The sequence below is a fragment of the Panthera tigris genome, chromosome E1, assembly GCF_018350195.1.
Source record: "Panthera tigris isolate Pti1 chromosome E1, P.tigris_Pti1_mat1.1, whole genome shotgun sequence".
Classification (NCBI taxonomy): Eukaryota; Metazoa; Chordata; class Mammalia; order Carnivora; family Felidae; genus Panthera; species Panthera tigris.
Window position 1 is genome coordinate 42,317,347 of NC_056673.1, and position 17,281 is coordinate 42,334,627.

Here is a 17,281-nt window from a genome sequence, read left to right on the forward strand (position 1 = left end):
CTCTTTGTAAGGCACTGAGTCAGGTACTGTGAGGGAGACAAGAAGCCTGAGATGGGAATCCTGTGGCCAAAGGGCTTGGAGTCTAGTTGGAGAAACAGGACACATGGAAGATTTAAAAACAAAACCAACAAAGGTCACCACTATACGTTCCAAGGACTGGAAATGAGCAGGTGAACGGTTTGAGGAATGAGCACCCACCAAGGGCTGAACTGCTGAAGGAGGCTCCCCGAAGACATGTGAGACCTTCTGGGACCTAATAAAGTTGAGAAGAAGGAAATGCGGCCTGATGGAGAGCAGGGTAACGGTGCAGGGGTGCAGGACGAGAAAGGAGTGACGGCACAGGTGCTGACTGAGCGCCCGCACTGGGGTCAGTCGCCACGCCAAGGCTCTCCCCGACCTCATCTTACTGGATCCTCACTGCAGCTTGTGAGGTGCGCATCTCTCTCCCTATTCTATACATGAGAAATGTTGAGAATCAAGGAGTTTAAGTAACTCACTAACAGTCATGCTTCATAAATGGAAAGTCAAAATTCAAACCCAGAACTCTGGCCACAAAATCCACGGAAAGGGACTAAAGTTGGCAACATGAGGCCAAGGAAAGCCACGTTTTACTCACATTCCTTCATTCATTCAACTACTATTTAGTGAGTGTTTACTATGTGTGAGGTATTGTGCTAAGCGCTGGCTGGGCTACTGTGAACGGAACAGATCCCTGCCCTAATGAGACTTTATGGCTTGGAAGCCAGGCAGCTTTTAAATAAATCCACAGTCGAATAAATGCTATGAAGGAAACAAAACGAGAGGGTGTTATGAGACAGAACAATGCAGGCCCTCAATAGGCTGGGGGGTCAGCCTCTCTGAGTAAGTCACGTTTAAGCTGAAGCCTGAAAAATGAGTAGCACTGGTTTGTGTGTGTGTGAGGGAGACAGAATCCCGAGCAAGAGGGGCGTTCCCGGTAAAAGTAATAGAAAATATGAAGGCCCAAAGGAAGAAACTAGAGATCATGTGGAGGAGCCTTGGGAAGGGAGAGGGTGCCGAGGTGAGGCTGGGGAGTGGCACAAGCCACATCTCACAGGTCCACAGACACCACATTAAGAACTTCGGACTTGACCCTCAGGGCAATGAGGAATCGGTGACTGGTTTTAAGCAGGAGAGTGACATGATCCAATTGACTTCTGAGAAAGATCAGTCTGCGACGCTGTGTGGGACAGGACTGAAGTGGCTAAGAGTGGAAGCAGCAGCAGCGAACTGCAGTTGCCTCAGAAGAAGGCTGGCGACAGCTTGGATGGGGATGGAAGTGTGTCTCAGGAGTGGAGAGGTGAGGTCTTGAGGACAAACTGCTTATGAAGAGGGTAAGGAGAGTTTTTGTCAAGGTTCACCCTGAGGTCTGGAAGTGCCATTTTGGAGATGGGAAAGTCTGAAGGAGGAGCAGATTTGGGGCAGCGGGGGTGGACCAGGAGTTTACAGCACTGTGGGCAAAGGGAAGGTGGGGATACGATTTGAGAATATTCAATCCTGTTATAGAAGAGAAATAAGTAGGTAGTTTGTAAAACATGAGCGAAACATTTTAAGATGTTTTAAGTATAGGTGAGTAGCTAGTAAGCAACATGTTTGTTAGACCTAGGCCGAGGTCAAGTAGAGCATGTGTGGTAGGACTAAGAGATGACTAATATTCACAAGACGCCTGCGTATTAAATAGTCACGGGACACTAAATGCATAAAAGTTACTAAATAGTTATGACATCCTAAACATGCATAAGATACATAAGGCACTAAATATACCAAAGGCAATAATATTCAGGATAGACTATATGTACATGAGGACTCGATGTTCATAAGGTGTTTTTTTGTTTTTGTTTTTAAGTAGGCTTCAGGCCCAGCATGGAGCCCAACATGGGGCTTGAACTCATGGCCCTGAGATCAAGACCTGAGCTGAGATCGAGTCGGATGCTTAACTGACTGAGCCCCCCAGGCGCCCCACATGAGGTTTTAATATGACACTTTGGTGACATCTACTCTGGTATGTTCCCTATCTACTCTGCCGAGATATACAAATATACTCATGGCTGCTCAGGAGGCTAAATAGCAAGTTACAGCTATGGCCCCGCATGCTTGTTCATATGTTTGCCACTGGCCCCCAGTGCACTTTCATTCTGTGGGTCCCCTAGCTTGAATTATAAGGACTCTGGTCCTTATAATTTCAACAGAGAAGCCTGATGCAGCACAGAGAGATACAGAATATATAGACACTGCATACCCCAAAATTCAGGTAGTGTGTTCCTTCCACCCTGCTTGTACACTACCCTAAGTTGATAAAGTAGTCCCATCCCTCTCCTTCCCCTTGTTTCTTGCTATGTGTTTTAATTTGACTTAATAAACCATACGATTTGAGCATTTCAACTCAACCTATGCATCCTTTCTATTTTGCGACCTTAGAGATAGCTCACTTGGTCATGAACTTGGGAAGCTACCATTGCAGTAAGCTGATTTCCCACACAACAGAAGTCACGGGCATATTTTTTGCAGTGAAGGTAGCATGTTTCAAGTGGTGTTTTGGAAAGATGATGTGGCAGCTGAGTGTGGCATGGATTGAAGCAGGGAGACTGAAGGTAGAACTGAGAGGCAATAGTCCTGGCTGGAAACTCTGAGACCCTAACTCAGGGTGGGAGCACTCAGAATAAAAAGATGGGATGGACTTTAAGAAACATTATAAGGGGAACATCAGCAGGATTTGTGATATACTGGATTTCAGGAAGACCTTGTGGATGGAGTCAAAGACCTTTCAGAATTTCAAATGTGGAGAGCTAAGGGAGTGCTAGATCCACTGAATCGAATGGGGAGAAAGAGGAAGAACTGGCTTGGAGATGAAAACTGTTAGATTTTAGACCAGTTGGTTGCAGGTGCTCAGGGGGCGATGCAGCTAGAGATACCTTAACCTGGTTAATTCCAACAATGGCCTTGGCATTGACTGATCCTTCTCTCTATCCCTTACATCCATGTAGTCTCCAAGTTCTGTTGCTCTTTTTCATGAAAATGTCTCATATCTGTCTCTTGCTTTCTTCGTCATGTTTACGCTAGGGCCATGTCTCCAGTTCAGGTTCTGGTCCTTACATCTCAGATTCTGACAATAACCCTCTAGCTGGTGCCCTCTCACACACATCTTTTTCAACTTGTTAAAAAAGGAGGCTCCGGGGCGCCTGGGTGGCTCAGTCGGTTGAGCATCCGACTTCGGCTCCTGTCATGATCTCGCCGTCCGTGAGTTCAAGCCCCGCGTCGGGCTCTGTGCCGGACATCTCGGAGCCTGGAGCCTGCTTCAGATTCTGTGTTTTCCTCTCTCTCTGCCCCTCCCCCGTTCATGCTCTGTCTCTCTCACTCTCCAAAATGAATAAATGTTAAAAACAATTTTTTTAAAAAGGAGGCTCCACGCCCAACATGGAGCCCAATGCAGAGGCGGAACTCAAAACCCTGAGATCAAGAACTGAGCTGAGACCAAGAGTTGGACACTTAACCGACTGAGCCACCCAGGCGTCGCTGAGACATCTTGACATTGAAACATTCCGCTTCTGCAAGGCAAAGAGGGTCATGGTAGGGGACGTTTAATTAATTGATCCAAATGTACAACATGGCTTGATATGCCTTTTCTCCTTTTGGTGCCACTGTGGATGGCTAGGGAGAAGAATCAACCTGGTTCTGTTTTCCCCCATGCCAAGCACTGGCTCTAGGAGAGTTGGGAGGACTGCGGAGCTTTGCTGCACTCAAGGCAACTGGTCTCCAAGTCTGCTGTTGATGATTTGCTATTGTGGAGGGCACACAGGCCAGGGGAGATGGGCAATGTCCTGTAGCCACATCCGAGTAAGGACACCACATGGCTGTGGGGGATGATAATGACTGCAAAGTACCTGGCAAATAGCTGTCCCATGTTCTTGTCAGTTTGGGGTTTGGGCATGGGGAATGTAAGATGAGAATGTGGCAGGGAAGAGTCACCCCAGAAATGGAGTAGTAACAAGTTTCCATAGTAGAAGGGGTCAGAGTTAGGGGCAGGCAGGGAAGGCAGCTGAGTAAGTTGTGGGGACAAAAACTCAAATCCTGAGTAGAGAGTAAAGGATGGAAGGAACAAACCATGGGTTAAACAAGCAAGAGGTCAAATCTAGGGGTCCTAGGGCAGAAAGGAAAAAGCAGGTAGCATAGTGTGGGTAGATAGACAAAGCAAATATAGTCTGAGAAATCAAGTGTCAGGGAGCAGGAATCGAGGCTGGGAAACTGGAAAGCAACCAGTGAGGCACCAGGCACAGGGCTGAACCTTAAGGGTCAGAAAAGAGGAGCAAAAATGCAGCCAAAACCATTACAAGTCAAGGGGTCTCCGTTTCCCAACTAGAACCAGACCCATTTCAGGATGTGTGTTTCTTATAGCTTGATGATGGTTGTTCCATTATCATCCTATCTTTTGCCTGGCCAAGGATGTTTCTGAGGCTTACAGAAACAACCATGAACATATTCCTACTATTTCTCCCTATGCTGGTCTGAGTCCAATGATCACTTAGTCATTCCTTTGGGAATGAAATCAGCCTGCTTGTCTCCTGGGGTGAGAAGGCTAGGAGGAGGATAGGGAAGAGACATTTGGAGCTCCCAGGTCTGTGGCTCACTGCAGATGAGCTTGAGATCTGAGAAACCTCTCCATGCAAGCAAGACACCTGGAAGTTTTAAAGAGGTCTGATGTGGATTTTGTGGGAGCCAATTCTTCCCTACCTTACCAATCAGGCATCAGCCATCTCTGCATTCCCTGAGGACAGAAGAAAAACGGGTGCAAAGTGACCTATTTGACAATGTTTTCAAAGCGTTCTTCAATTAGTTCACTGTCATTTACTATTTTATCAAATCACTAGAATGCAAGAACCAAAAGCTGAGGTTGAGCCCCAGCTCAGCCTTAGCTGAGTGGTCTCAGGCAAATTGCCTTGTCTCTCTGGGCTTCATTTTGCTTATCTGGAAAATGAGGAAATAGGAATTAATGATCCCTAAGTTTCCTTCCAGCATTAAGGGTTTTTAGTCCCTGTGCTCCACCCATCCCCCCATCCCCCAGAGCACACTCATACTCAGCACGGGGAACTGGATCCTGTTATTACTAAATGAATGTATGTCAGAAATCCAGGCTGAAAAGGGGTCATCTGTATAAACATAGTTATTCATGTTAGTTCTCATCTAACATCCCTTGAAGGAGAAGTCTTTTTTTTTTTTAAATCTTTAACGTTTATTTCCTTATTTTGAGAGAGGGAGAGAGAGAGAATCCTAAGCAAGCTCTGCACTGTCAGCACAGAGCCCAGTGTGGGGCTCGATCTCACAAATCGTGAGCTCATGCCCTGAGCTGAGATCAAGAGTCAGACGCTTAAACGACTGAGCCACCCAGGCGCCCTGAAGAAGTCTCATAGCCATTTTAAAAATTGTCAGTCCACTTGACCTAATTTGTTCATTATCATCACTTATTATCTCTCTAAATTCTTTAGTATGCATCTAAATGATGATAATGCCTTACTAATTTATAGCAAATTGGAAACATGTCACAAAACCACACAAGCAGGTGGGAAAGATGCTATCATTAAATAACCCCCTGCTTCTTTTAAACAGATGAAGAAATTTACCAGGACCAAGTGATGATATTGTCCAGTCACAAAGGTCGCAAGAGCTGCCAAGTGGCATTACTGCATCCTGAATCCATGCCTCTCACTTCCATATGCAGGGCCTCTGTCCTCTGAGAACACACATCCAGGACTACACGTCCCAGAGCTGGCTGTCTTTCTGCAACTGTGAGGGGCAGGTTGGGCTGGTATGGCCCACTTCTTGGAATTTGCTGAAATACCCCAACCCCACCCTGCCATACTCAGAAGCCCACCTAGTCTTTGTCCCATATATTTTCCTTTCTACTTTAAAACGTGAGTCTCCTCTGCGGGAAAGCCAATCCATATATTTCTGATTCGTTTACACTAAATTTCTCCAAAGTGCTCTCTGACATCCCCAAGCTTCATACATTTTTCTAGAAGAAAAGAGGGAGATGCTACATGTGGGATGACTGAGAAGAGATGAAGCTCCCAGGATTCCTCCCTTTAGGAAAATGATGTCTCCCATCCCTATGGTGGTTGCTGTGCCTGGCTTTGACTCCACATACCAGCTCCAGCTCCAGCCAAGGTGACAGTTTTAACACCTGGGCCAGCCAGCATGGGACTCCATCCAGAACACAGAACAGAATAAAGCAAGAAATGAACTTGATCCTTGATAGCTTGGCCAGGGCATGAAGTAAGGTTGTGAGACAAGCACATTCCTTCAAGACAAACCTGACTATAACAATGAATGTAGGGGCGCCTGGGTGGCTCAGTCGGTTAAGCCTCCGACTTCAGCTCAGGTCATGATCTCATGGCTCGTGAGTTCAAGCCCCACATCAGGCTTTGTGCTGACAGCTCAGAGCCTGGAGGCTGTCTTGGGTTCTGTGTCTCCATCTGTCTCTGCCCCTTCCTTGCTCATGTTCTGTCTCTGTCTCTCTCTCAGAAATAAATAAACATTAAAAAAAAAATGAATGTAAAAACATTCATTGGGATAATGTGATGGGTAGCCCTTGATGGAGAGACTATACGGACACAATGAAGCATGGTAGAAGGTGCAGGGTAGAACCCTAACCTGGGTTCAAAGTGTGGATCCGACATTAAACCCAGGGATTTTAAGCAAATTATTTCATCTCAGTGAATATCATCAGAAAACCTCCACCCCAGAAGATTGTTGTAAGAATTTTTCAGTGAGTTAATGTGTATGACAGGACAACTAATAGGCACTTAATAAATGGCAGCTAGTAGTATATTATCTGAAAGTAAAATGCTGTATGTTGAATTCCCTCTTAATTCCCACTTAAATCATGCACCATGCAGTCTCCTGACACCCCACTAAATCCAATATGGAAGTTTTGATAACAATCAATCAACAATATTTTAATGAGACCGTGACTGTGTAAAGCTAGTGCCAGGTGCTATGACGGTGGACTGGAGGAAAAAAAAGTAGCAGGTTTACAAGGTGGTTGAGGAGACATAACACAAGTCACAGATGCTTAAGAAAAATCACAAAGCAATTTAGCAGTAGATTAAAAGAATCCGAGCTGAGTCTTGGGCTACTGGGGACGTAGAAGTAAGCTTGGGGGATACAGAGGCATTCCTTAATCACGAAAGGCTTCTCAGGCACCTGGGTGGCTAAGTCATTAAGCATCTGACTTCAGCTCAGGTCATGATCTCGCAGTTTGTGAGTTTGAGTCCCACATTGGGTGAGCACAAGCCCAACTTTGGGTAAAAAAACATGAGCCCCACTTTGGGTGAGCCCTGCTTCTCTCTCTCTCTCTCTCTCTCTCTCTCTCTCTCTCTCTCTCTCTGCCCCTCACTCCCTTGTGCCCCCTCTCTCTCAAAAAATAAGTAAAATAAAATAAAATAAAATAAATGAAAGGAAAGGAAAGGCTTCTCTATAATTCTGAACTTGGACTTGGATTTTTAAGCTTCCTTAACACATGGTGGATCTAAAGCCTGGGATTTTTTTTTTTCATTTACATCCAAGTTATTTAGCATATAGTGCAATAATGATTTCAGGAGTAGAATCCAGTGACTTGAAGCCTGGGATTTTATAATATAAGTTTAATTTTTTGTGTTAAAAATTTGTGTGTGTGGTGGGGGTGGGGTGGGGAAAAACTGTTTCGTGGGTATGAAGTTTCCCTCTTAGGGTAATTAAAATGTTTTGGAACCAGATAGAAGCGATGGTTGCACAACAATGTGAATGTACTAAATGCCTCTGAATTGTCCACTTTAAAATGGTTAACTTGGGGCACCTAGGTGGTTCAGTTGGTTAAGCATCCAACTCTTGATTTCAGCTCAGGGTCTTGAGATGAAGCCTCGCGTTGGGGTCCATGCTAAGTGTTAATCCTACTTTAAATTAAAAAAAAAAAGGTTAACTTTATATTACATGAATTTCACCTCAATTTAAAAACTTGTGGAGGGGTGCCTGGGTGGCTCAGTCAGTTGAGTGTCCAACTCTTGATTTCAGCTTGGGTCATGATCCCGGGGTCATGGGATCAAGCCCCGCATTAGGGCTCTCTCTCTTTCTCTTTGCCCCTCTCTCCCGCTTGCTCTGTCTAAAACAAAAAATAAAAATAAAAAAACTTGTGGAAATAAAAATATTTTTTAAAGGAGTAGTCCTACCAGATATAAGAAAATATCTTTAAGCTACAGAAATTAAAACATTGTGTTATTGGCACAGGAACAGATGACAGATCGAGGGAACACAATGGAGTCCAAAAGTAGACTCAAGTGTGTTTGGAAAATTAGTGTACACTAAATTAGCCAGTTAAGGGGCACCTGGGTGGCTCAGTCAGTTAAGCGTCCAACTTTGGCTTATGTCATGATCTCACAGCTGGTGAGTTCAAGGCCCGCGTTGGGCTCTGTGCTGACAGCTCAGAGCTTGGAGCCTGCTTCAGATTCTGTGTCTCCCTCTCTCTCTGCCCTACCCTTGCTTGCTGTCTCTCAACAATAAATACATGTTTAAAAAAATTAGTTAAAATCAGTGGGGGCAAGATGGACTGTTTAATAAAGGCTGTTGGAACGAGTGGCTGACTATTTTGGGGAAAAAATTAAGTTGGACCCATACCTCACAGTTCATACCAAAATGGATTCCAGATGGATTAAAGAATTAAATGTAGAAGAATGGAAGCAGGAGAGTACGAGAAAGAAAATATGGTAGTACTTTGTATAATCCTGGGGTGATGAGGGATTTTTACAGGCTTGACATGAAGCCCTTGAACCAAAAAGGAAAAGATTGATAAATTTGACTCCACACATAAAACATACAAACAGAAGCAACTTCTGTATATTCTGTATGGCAAAAGTTACTATAAACAAGGTTGAATGACAAATAAGTTGGGAAAATATTGGCAACTCTTATGACAGATAACTAATTTCTCCAATACACGAAGTACCTTTACAAGTTAAAAAGAGAAAGTCAATTACTTCTATTGAAAATGAGCATAAGAATGGATAGTATATAAAAGAAAAGCTGAAGGGTATATGGGTGGCTTAGTTGGTTAAGCGTCTGACTCTTGGTTTTGGCTCAGGTCATAATCTCACAGTTCATGAGATGGAGCCCTCCATCAGGTTCTGTGCTGCTTGGTATTCTCTCTCTCTCTCTCTCTCTCTCTCTCTCTCTCTGCCCCTCCCCTGTTCACACACACACACACTCTCTCTCAAAATATATAAACTTAAAAAAAATACTTGTAAAAAAAAAGAAAAGCTGAATGGTCAATAGACATATAAGAAGATATTTAACTTAATTAGTAATTAAAGAAATACAAATAAAATGAACAAGCAGATTACATTTATTCTTTACCAAATTAATAAAAGAAGAAATATATGATACCCAGATAATAGATCCTCTCTGCACTTTTGGTAAAGATATAAAATGGTGTAACTTTCCTGGAGGGCATTTTGTTTTATGTATCAACAACATATTAAGTGAACTTAATCTTCAAAGCGCCTGGGTGGCTCAGTCGGTTAAGTGTCTGACTTCGGCTCAGGTCATAATCTTGCCGTTTGTGAGTTTGAGCCCCATGTCGGGCTCTGTGCTGATGGCTCGGAGCCTGGAGTATGCTTTGGATTCTGTGTCTCCCTCTCTCTCTGCCCCTCCCCTGCTCATGCTCTGTCTCTCTCTGTCTCTCAAAAATAAATAAATGTTAAAAAAAAATTTAAATGAACATAATCTTTATAAGACAAGTGAACAAAAATAATAGGTAAAAATTGGGGGGGGTGTGGAATCCAGAATGTTAATCAATAGAAGATAGATCCATACTACTGGATTATTCTGCAGTTGTTAAAAAAAATACACACTTTGGGGTGCCTGGCTGGCTTAGCTGGTTAAGCATCTGACTCTGGATTTTGTCTCAGGTCATGATCTCACAGTCTGTGGGTTCAAAGCTCACGCTGACAGCATGAAGCCTGTTTGGAATTCTCTCTCTCCCTCTCTCTCTGCCCATCCCCGGCTCATGCTCATTCTCTCTCAAAATAAATAAATGAAAGAAAGAAAGAAAGAAAGAAAGAAAGAAAGAAAGAAAGAAAGAAAGAAAATACTTTGATAATGTCTCATGATATATTGTTGGTTGAAAATAGTAAGTTGCAGAATCACATTATACTATAGTATCACCTCATTTTTTGAAAAAAAAAAACCAAACATATTATTTACTTTTGTTTGTATCAAAAGTAAAAAAGTCTGGAATAGGGTGCCTGGGTGGCTCAGTTGGTTAAGCGTCTAACTCTTGATTTTGGCTCAGGTCATGATCTCATGGTTGTGGGATCAAGCTTTAAGTTGGGTTCTGTGCTGGGCATGGAGCCTACTTAGGATTTTCTCTTTCCCTTTCCCTCTGCCTCTCCCCAGCTCACACACGTGACTTCTCTCTCTCTCAAAAAAAAAAAAAAAAAAAAGTCTGGAAGGATACATACCAAACTATTAATAGTAGATACTCTTAGAAGGGAGTGAAGAAACTAGGGGGAAGAAACTTACATTTTATTTTGCACATTTCTGTAGTGTTTTCAAATGTTTTAAAGCAAGTGTATATTACTTTTATAATCAAATAAAACAAATTTGAGAATTAATTATAAATTATAGAAAATTTGCATAAGAGAATATTTCAAAGGAACATATATCATATATACTATTATATGACGTATATATAATATATACTGTATGTATATATATATATACATACGTATGTGTATATTTTATATATATATATATATATACATCTGTATGTATATATATATAAAATCTTCTTCTAAGTCTACAGATAGAAAGATCTCCATCAAATATTGTCTGGTGAAAATGGCAGATGCACATCACAATGTATCCCCATCTCTTTTATAATATTTTCCAAAAAAAACAACGTAATAACCAGAAGCCCAAAGCGGGGGGGGATTTTTTATAACCATCTTAAATGTGATAAAACACACACACAAAGATGTACATGAATGTGGTAGTGCATGAACTTATCTATGTAACTATAATTTCACAACTGTCAGGACAGAACCTAAAACGAAAGATCTTGCTAAAACTAAAGCACCGTTTCATGGAGATAATATTTACCACTACCATATTAAATTATGCCCCATTGTTTCTATTTGTGCTGTGGGGAGGAAAATTAGTATGACATGTGCTTTCCATTATGCTCATGCATGAGTATACACATATACATGGAAGAGAGAGACTAAAGGCTTTGAGAGTATGATGCGATTCCTAGGGGCTTTTTCTTTTTTTCTTTAACCTACTCTATATTGTTTAACCTCTCCACAAGCAGTTGTTATCCTTGCAAAGTGAAAAAAAATATTTACGGAAGAAGTGAAAATTAACATAAAATGTATGTATTTTTTTAATTGAGTTTTTTTAGTAACTGCTCCCAGCATGAGGAATTCCTGAAAGTGTTTTCTGATAGTGCACTGGCCAAAGAATATGTCAAAGTCATGACCCATGCAACACCCCTTCCCTCAACGTATGACATTTTCCTAAAGCCAAAAAGAAAGCTCAAACAACAAGAAATAAATAATCAAGATGGGGGGGTTTGTGTGTGAGGCTGGGAGTACTGGGTAAACAGAAACAGCTGAACTCGCCAGGCAGGGTTTAATCTTAATATCCAGTGAGGTGACCTGTAAACCACATCACCACAATCCCCTTAGCCCTTGAAGATCATGTAGCATCTCTGACTAGTACAGATCAGAGTTCCCCACCAGAGTTTATCAGATGGAATCCTCCTTTCTCCTAAATCACAAAAATGCAATAACCATACAGATGACCAGACAAAACCAGGTCACACAAGTTCCCTCCAAGTACTGTTTATTCAGGGATTTTATCTGTACAATCACCGAAACAGCTCCATGATTGGTAGAATTTACTGCACTCACAAAAATAAACCTAGGTAGGTACGTCAATAAAATATCAACACAACCCGTTAAAAAGTGGAAAACTTCCAGGGACAATGAAGGAGAGTAAAACCATGGGGAAGAGAAAAGAGAATGTTCTCCTTAAAAAGAAAAAAAAAAAAGTGGAAAATTTCAATACCAGTCTAGTCCACATAATACCAAATAACTTTGATTTTCAGTTCAAGAGATTGTGATTTGTATTCTAGTAAATCTAACTAGGTTTCTGAAGTCAAATAGGTTTTTTTTTTCATATTATATGCACATACATTTAATGGGGGGAGGGGGGAGAAGCCCCAATCGTTTATAGGAAAAATTGTTTCAGAGTCATACTCAGGGCTTAGCGCTTTCCAATGGCTCTTGTGAGCATTAGCGTAAGGTTCTCACCACTGGTTCATACTGCGTTAGAAAGTAGGCCCTCCAAGGGCACCTGGGTGGCTCAGTTGAGTGGCTGACTTTAGCTCAGGTCATGATCTTATGGCTTGTGAGTTCAAGCCCCATGTTGGGCTCTGTGCTGACAGCTCAGAGCCTGGAGCCTGCTTCAGATTCTGTGTCTCCTTCTCTCTCTCCCCATCCCCTGCTTGCACTTTGTCTCTCTCTCTCTCTCTCAAAAATATAAATAAACATAAAAGATTTTTTTAAAAAGTATGATCTCCATACTCTGGTTTCTCTTCAGATTGCATAAAATCTTTCACCTTTTACTGAAGATTTCCATGGAGAGAAACAATTCTGAGTCCTTCACTGATTTTTTGAGAACTTGCCTGGAAAAAAATAATAAAATAAAAAGTATGGGGCACCTGGGTGGCTCAGTTGGTTAGGCAACTGACTTTGGCTCAGGTCATGACCTTGCAGTTTTGAGTTCAAGCCCAGTGTCAGGCTCTGTGCTGACAGCTCAGAGCCTAGAGCCTACTTCAGATTCTGTGTCTCCCCCCTCTCTACCCCTCCCCTGCTCACGCTCTGTGTCTCAATAATAAATAAACATTAAAAAAAAAAAAAAAAAAAAAAAAAAAAGTATGATCTCCAAAATCTAAAAACAAAGACAAAAAAATGGGTAGGAGATTCCACTCTTAACCATACTGTCCCCACATATGAAGTCTTTAGTTCTGCTTTCCATCCCTCTTCCCCCCAACTCTGTTCAGACTCAAAGCTATGCCATCTCTTCTCAGGAGTGGAGAGTTGCAGAGAGAGCTGCTTAAAAATTTATCAACATCACAGTTACGAAATCGTTCATTTCTGGTTATGTAGTTACCATGACTGACCTGCTGTGAGGAGAGAATATTTCATGATCTTAATAGCCCTCTTAATAGGAAGGGCTGCAGGAAGCCAGGCATCTCACTCTTTAAGATGAAGAAGGTAGAAGAAATGCTAGGGATAGACAGGAGGCTAAGAAGTCTGGTCTTTCATTTCCAGCCAACAATGTTGCTGCATAATTGAAGTTGGAATCTATAGGATCAAAATCTTTATTGCCTGTACTACCAGATGAGCAAGTTCCATCAGGATATTCCCTAGCTTTTCACATTCAGACCAGAGGGAGTAAATTACCTAACAGTTTGTCTTTTCAATATGATGATAATATTTAGTGAAACATATGCCTGTTTTCTAAAAGTATAGATAAATTTGCATGGCTATGTCCACGCTCCCTCATCTTACACTTTGAACATACTGAAAAATAGCTGGCTGGCATTATGAGGACACATGTGGTTGAAGAGCAATGACATTAATGGAAAGTTCTAATCCTTTCGGCCAAATGACCACTGGAAAATGTCCATTTGAAATCAGGTAGACATTTGCTGAGAAGATTGTTCTGAAAGCAAAAGGGAAGCAGTCGCTATCAATGTTAATTTCATTGTCATGAAAAGCTTGGGGAGGCTGGAGGTCAAGGTTCTGGTGTTGGTACTGCAGTTAACAGCTATGTAATCATGGACAAGGTAAATCACCTCTCTGAGTCTTGGAGTAGGAGGGAAATAATATATTTTCTGCACAAAGACAGGGGATGGCCCAGGTAAGCTCAAGTTTCCCTGTCAAAAGCTCTTGGAACCCCTGATCTCAGCTGAGGTAGCATTTAATGTGATAACAGGATAGTAAAGTTGTTCTTGGTCTGGCTTACAGGGACCAAAAGTAACACCAGCCAAACTCACCATCACCTGCATTGTGCACTGAATTCACCAATCAGTATTCACCTGCAAGCTCTTGGCCAAAAGGCATAGGTAGAACAGTAGTTCTCAAAGTATAGTCCTGAGACCACAGGCATCAGCATCACCCCTGGACTTGTTTAAAAATGCAAATTATGGGACCACACCCCAGATCTATTTAATCAGAGACGCTGGGGGTTGCACCATTTTGTTTCTTAGTATGTCCTCTAGGAAATTCTGAGGTAGGCTAAAGTGTGAGAGCCACTGGCAGAGATTAAAGACAAAACAAAACAAAACTATTCAGCTGATGTTTGGAGCCAGTCAGGTTGCTTATGACACAAAAAGAATCATAGTGGTAGATCAGAACAGGATCATCGGCCCAGAACATAGTTCCCAAAATTTGTTTGATTACCAAAATGTGTATGGCTATTGCCACACATGCAAAACTGGTGTCTTATTCCAAAGGTCCCTGGAATTTGTATGTTAAGAAGCCACTTTTTATTTTCCTGGAGAATATGCTATTTATAAAGTATATATACATATATATATATATATACACATATATATGTATATATATATATACTTTATAAATATATATATATGTGTGTATATATATATATATATATATATATATATACACACACACACAGGGAAAAAAACATTATTGTATATTATATTCTCCTTCCTACCAAAGAAACTGGGGCTACCCCAGGACGGTTGCTTCTAAATTTATGAGGAAATACCTTACTAGTCAGGGAATCTGATCTACATGATGCCAAAACATCTAGGTAAAATACGAAAGTTTCTGCAAATAAAATATTCACCAACTTTGGTTTCAAAAAACTTAAATTTTATCTCTTTAAAAAAACAGTACTAAGGTGGTCCCACCTGCCCCACATTTTACTGATTATTTCCAAAAGACAACAGCACTATCCTGGGTAGTAGCAAATTCTCTCAGTGATCAACGATGATGATGATGATTACATGAGTAGATAATTATAAGATGATGCCTTACTACAGACCAAGAGTTGAAAACAAAGTGACTGTGATCTTGTTAATGTCCCTTTCTCCAAGAGGCAATCCTCTGAAGGAAAGGGGAGTTCTAGAGTCAGCTCTGGCACCACCAGCTCTGTGATTTGTGCTTCTCTGAGCCTCATCGGGACGCCTAAGGATTGGGTCAAATGATCCCCAAGAGCACTTCTAGATTTAAAAAAAAACTTTAATTCTATGGTTATACTAACTTGAAATTTTCAACATTTTGAACCAGAACAATTTAGAGTTGGAAGGAATGTTACAGGGTGATTTATCACACCCTTTATTTTACAGATGAGGAAATTGAAGCCCAGAGAAGGTAAACGCCAGAAATCTGGAGATCATCTGGAGAAAAGCTGGAATAAAACACTAGGCCACTTGATCCCCCAGCTTACTTTCCAACAGAAACCCCCTGATAGATTTCCCTCTTGATGCCCCATATTTAAGATGAGCTAGACAGGAAAAGCCAGATTTGTGTAGGGTTTACCTATGTGAAACAGTTCCTGCCTCTTCCCACTCGAAGCCCAGAGTCTAAATTCAACTCAACTACAGAATCTAAAGATAACTGACTAGAGGAGACAGTTCTTAAGTGAACAGAGATGCAAGACCTCTCCTTAACTTTGACAATGAAGTATGGTTGAAATCGGGAATAACACCTCTCAGTGAGGCCTCTTCTAATTATTAATATTCACATCATTACAATGTTCAGGGAGTGTGCAACAAACCAGCTCATATTAGAAAGTTAAGGGGCGCCTGGGTGGCGCAGTCGGTTGAGCGTCCGACTTCAGCCAGGTCACGATCTCGCGGTCCGTGAGTTCGAGCCCCGCGTCAGGCTCTGGGCTGAGTTCGAGCCCCGCGTCAGGCTCTGGGCTGATGGCTCGGAGCCTGGAGCCTGTTTCCGATTCTGTGTCTCCCTCTCTCTCTGCCCCTCCCCCATTCATGCTCTGTCTCTCTCTGTCCCAAAAATAAATAAAAAACGTTGAAAAAAAAATAAAAAAAAAAATAAAAAAAAAAAGAAAGTTAAATAGTCCAGGTATAATCAGTAGAGCAAGGAAAAAAGGAATGAAGGGCCTATGGGTGGGGCTGGGGAAAGAGAGGAGAGACAGAAAGAGAGAGGGAGAGAGAGAGGTGAGAAAGAGAGAGAGAGAGACAGAGAGAGAGAGAGAGAAACTCCAGACTGGTGCCAATCTACTCAGGAATGATGGTATTATTATGGGTGGAAGGAGTAGGTTAAAGAGGGAAAGCCAGGAAGAGTACTGTTGCCAAGAACTGTTATCAATTAACATTCTGGAAAACACAGCCATATTTCTCTTCTTTGGGGATTCTATAAAATGAGACCATATAGATTCATTGAGCCAACAAGACTTTGGTTGCATATTGGTGGGGGTGGTAAGGAATAAGGATCAAGAGGCTCACAAAGGGATCCAGACGTCTGCTTCACTGGAGTGGAAAAAACCATCATAATAATTTCCACAATATATCTGGCAGAACAAGGTGCTGCAGAAGCCAAATACACTGGCTGAGAGTAGGCATAAGCTGCACAGAGAGAGTGAGAGTTTTAATTCAAGAGGTGTTGCTGAGTTATTAAAGAAAGGGGCCAGCCCTAAATCATAGGCTTACCTCTCAGTTTGGTGGAGCTATCAATCCGACGTTCTCTCGTCCTTAAGAAGGAAGGCCCCGCATTTGGAGAAAGAAGCTACTGAGCATCTCTCTGTTCCTTTTGATGGGTCCATAGTTCCTTGTGCAGTTTTGGAAGGCAAGAACATTATTGGTCTACCTGTTTGTAGCCTGAAAAATGCATAGATCAAATCTTGCAGCCCCAAAATACCACTGAGATTCGGGTTGTAAGGGTCAAGGAGTTGGGCCTAAAAGGTAAGCAAAGGTTGGGAACAAAGAATAGGGGCAAGTTAAAAGCAGGGTCCTCTCCTACACAGCATGTGGAAGCTGACAGTCTAGAACAGGGCTTAGCAAATATTTTCTACAAAGCACCAGTTAGTAAATACTTTAGACTTGTAGGCCATAGGGCTCTTGCCACAGCTAGTTTTCTGCCACTATAGAGGAATAGCAACCATAGACAATACAAAAATAAATGAGTGTGCCCACAGTCCAATAAAACTTTATTTATGGACAATAAAACTTAAATTTCAT

The 17,281-nt window shown here is 41.9% G+C and overlaps 1 long non-coding RNA gene and 1 other non-coding gene across 2 annotated transcripts in view; one reads left to right on the top strand and one right to left on the bottom strand.

Moving 5' to 3' along the window:
• Window positions 1–17,281, bottom strand: part of LOC122233579 — a 51,118-nt gene that overhangs the window by 26,562 nt on the left and 7,275 nt on the right. The window contains exon 2 of the long non-coding RNA XR_006211208.1: window positions 16,754–16,921. This is a non-coding gene — a long non-coding RNA (uncharacterized LOC122233579). The remainder of the gene's footprint in view (window positions 1–16,753; window positions 16,922–17,281) is intronic.
• Window positions 12,626–12,743, top strand: LOC122233919. Its single transcript, XR_006211634.1, has one exon. It is a non-coding gene; the product is annotated as a U5 spliceosomal RNA (small nuclear RNA).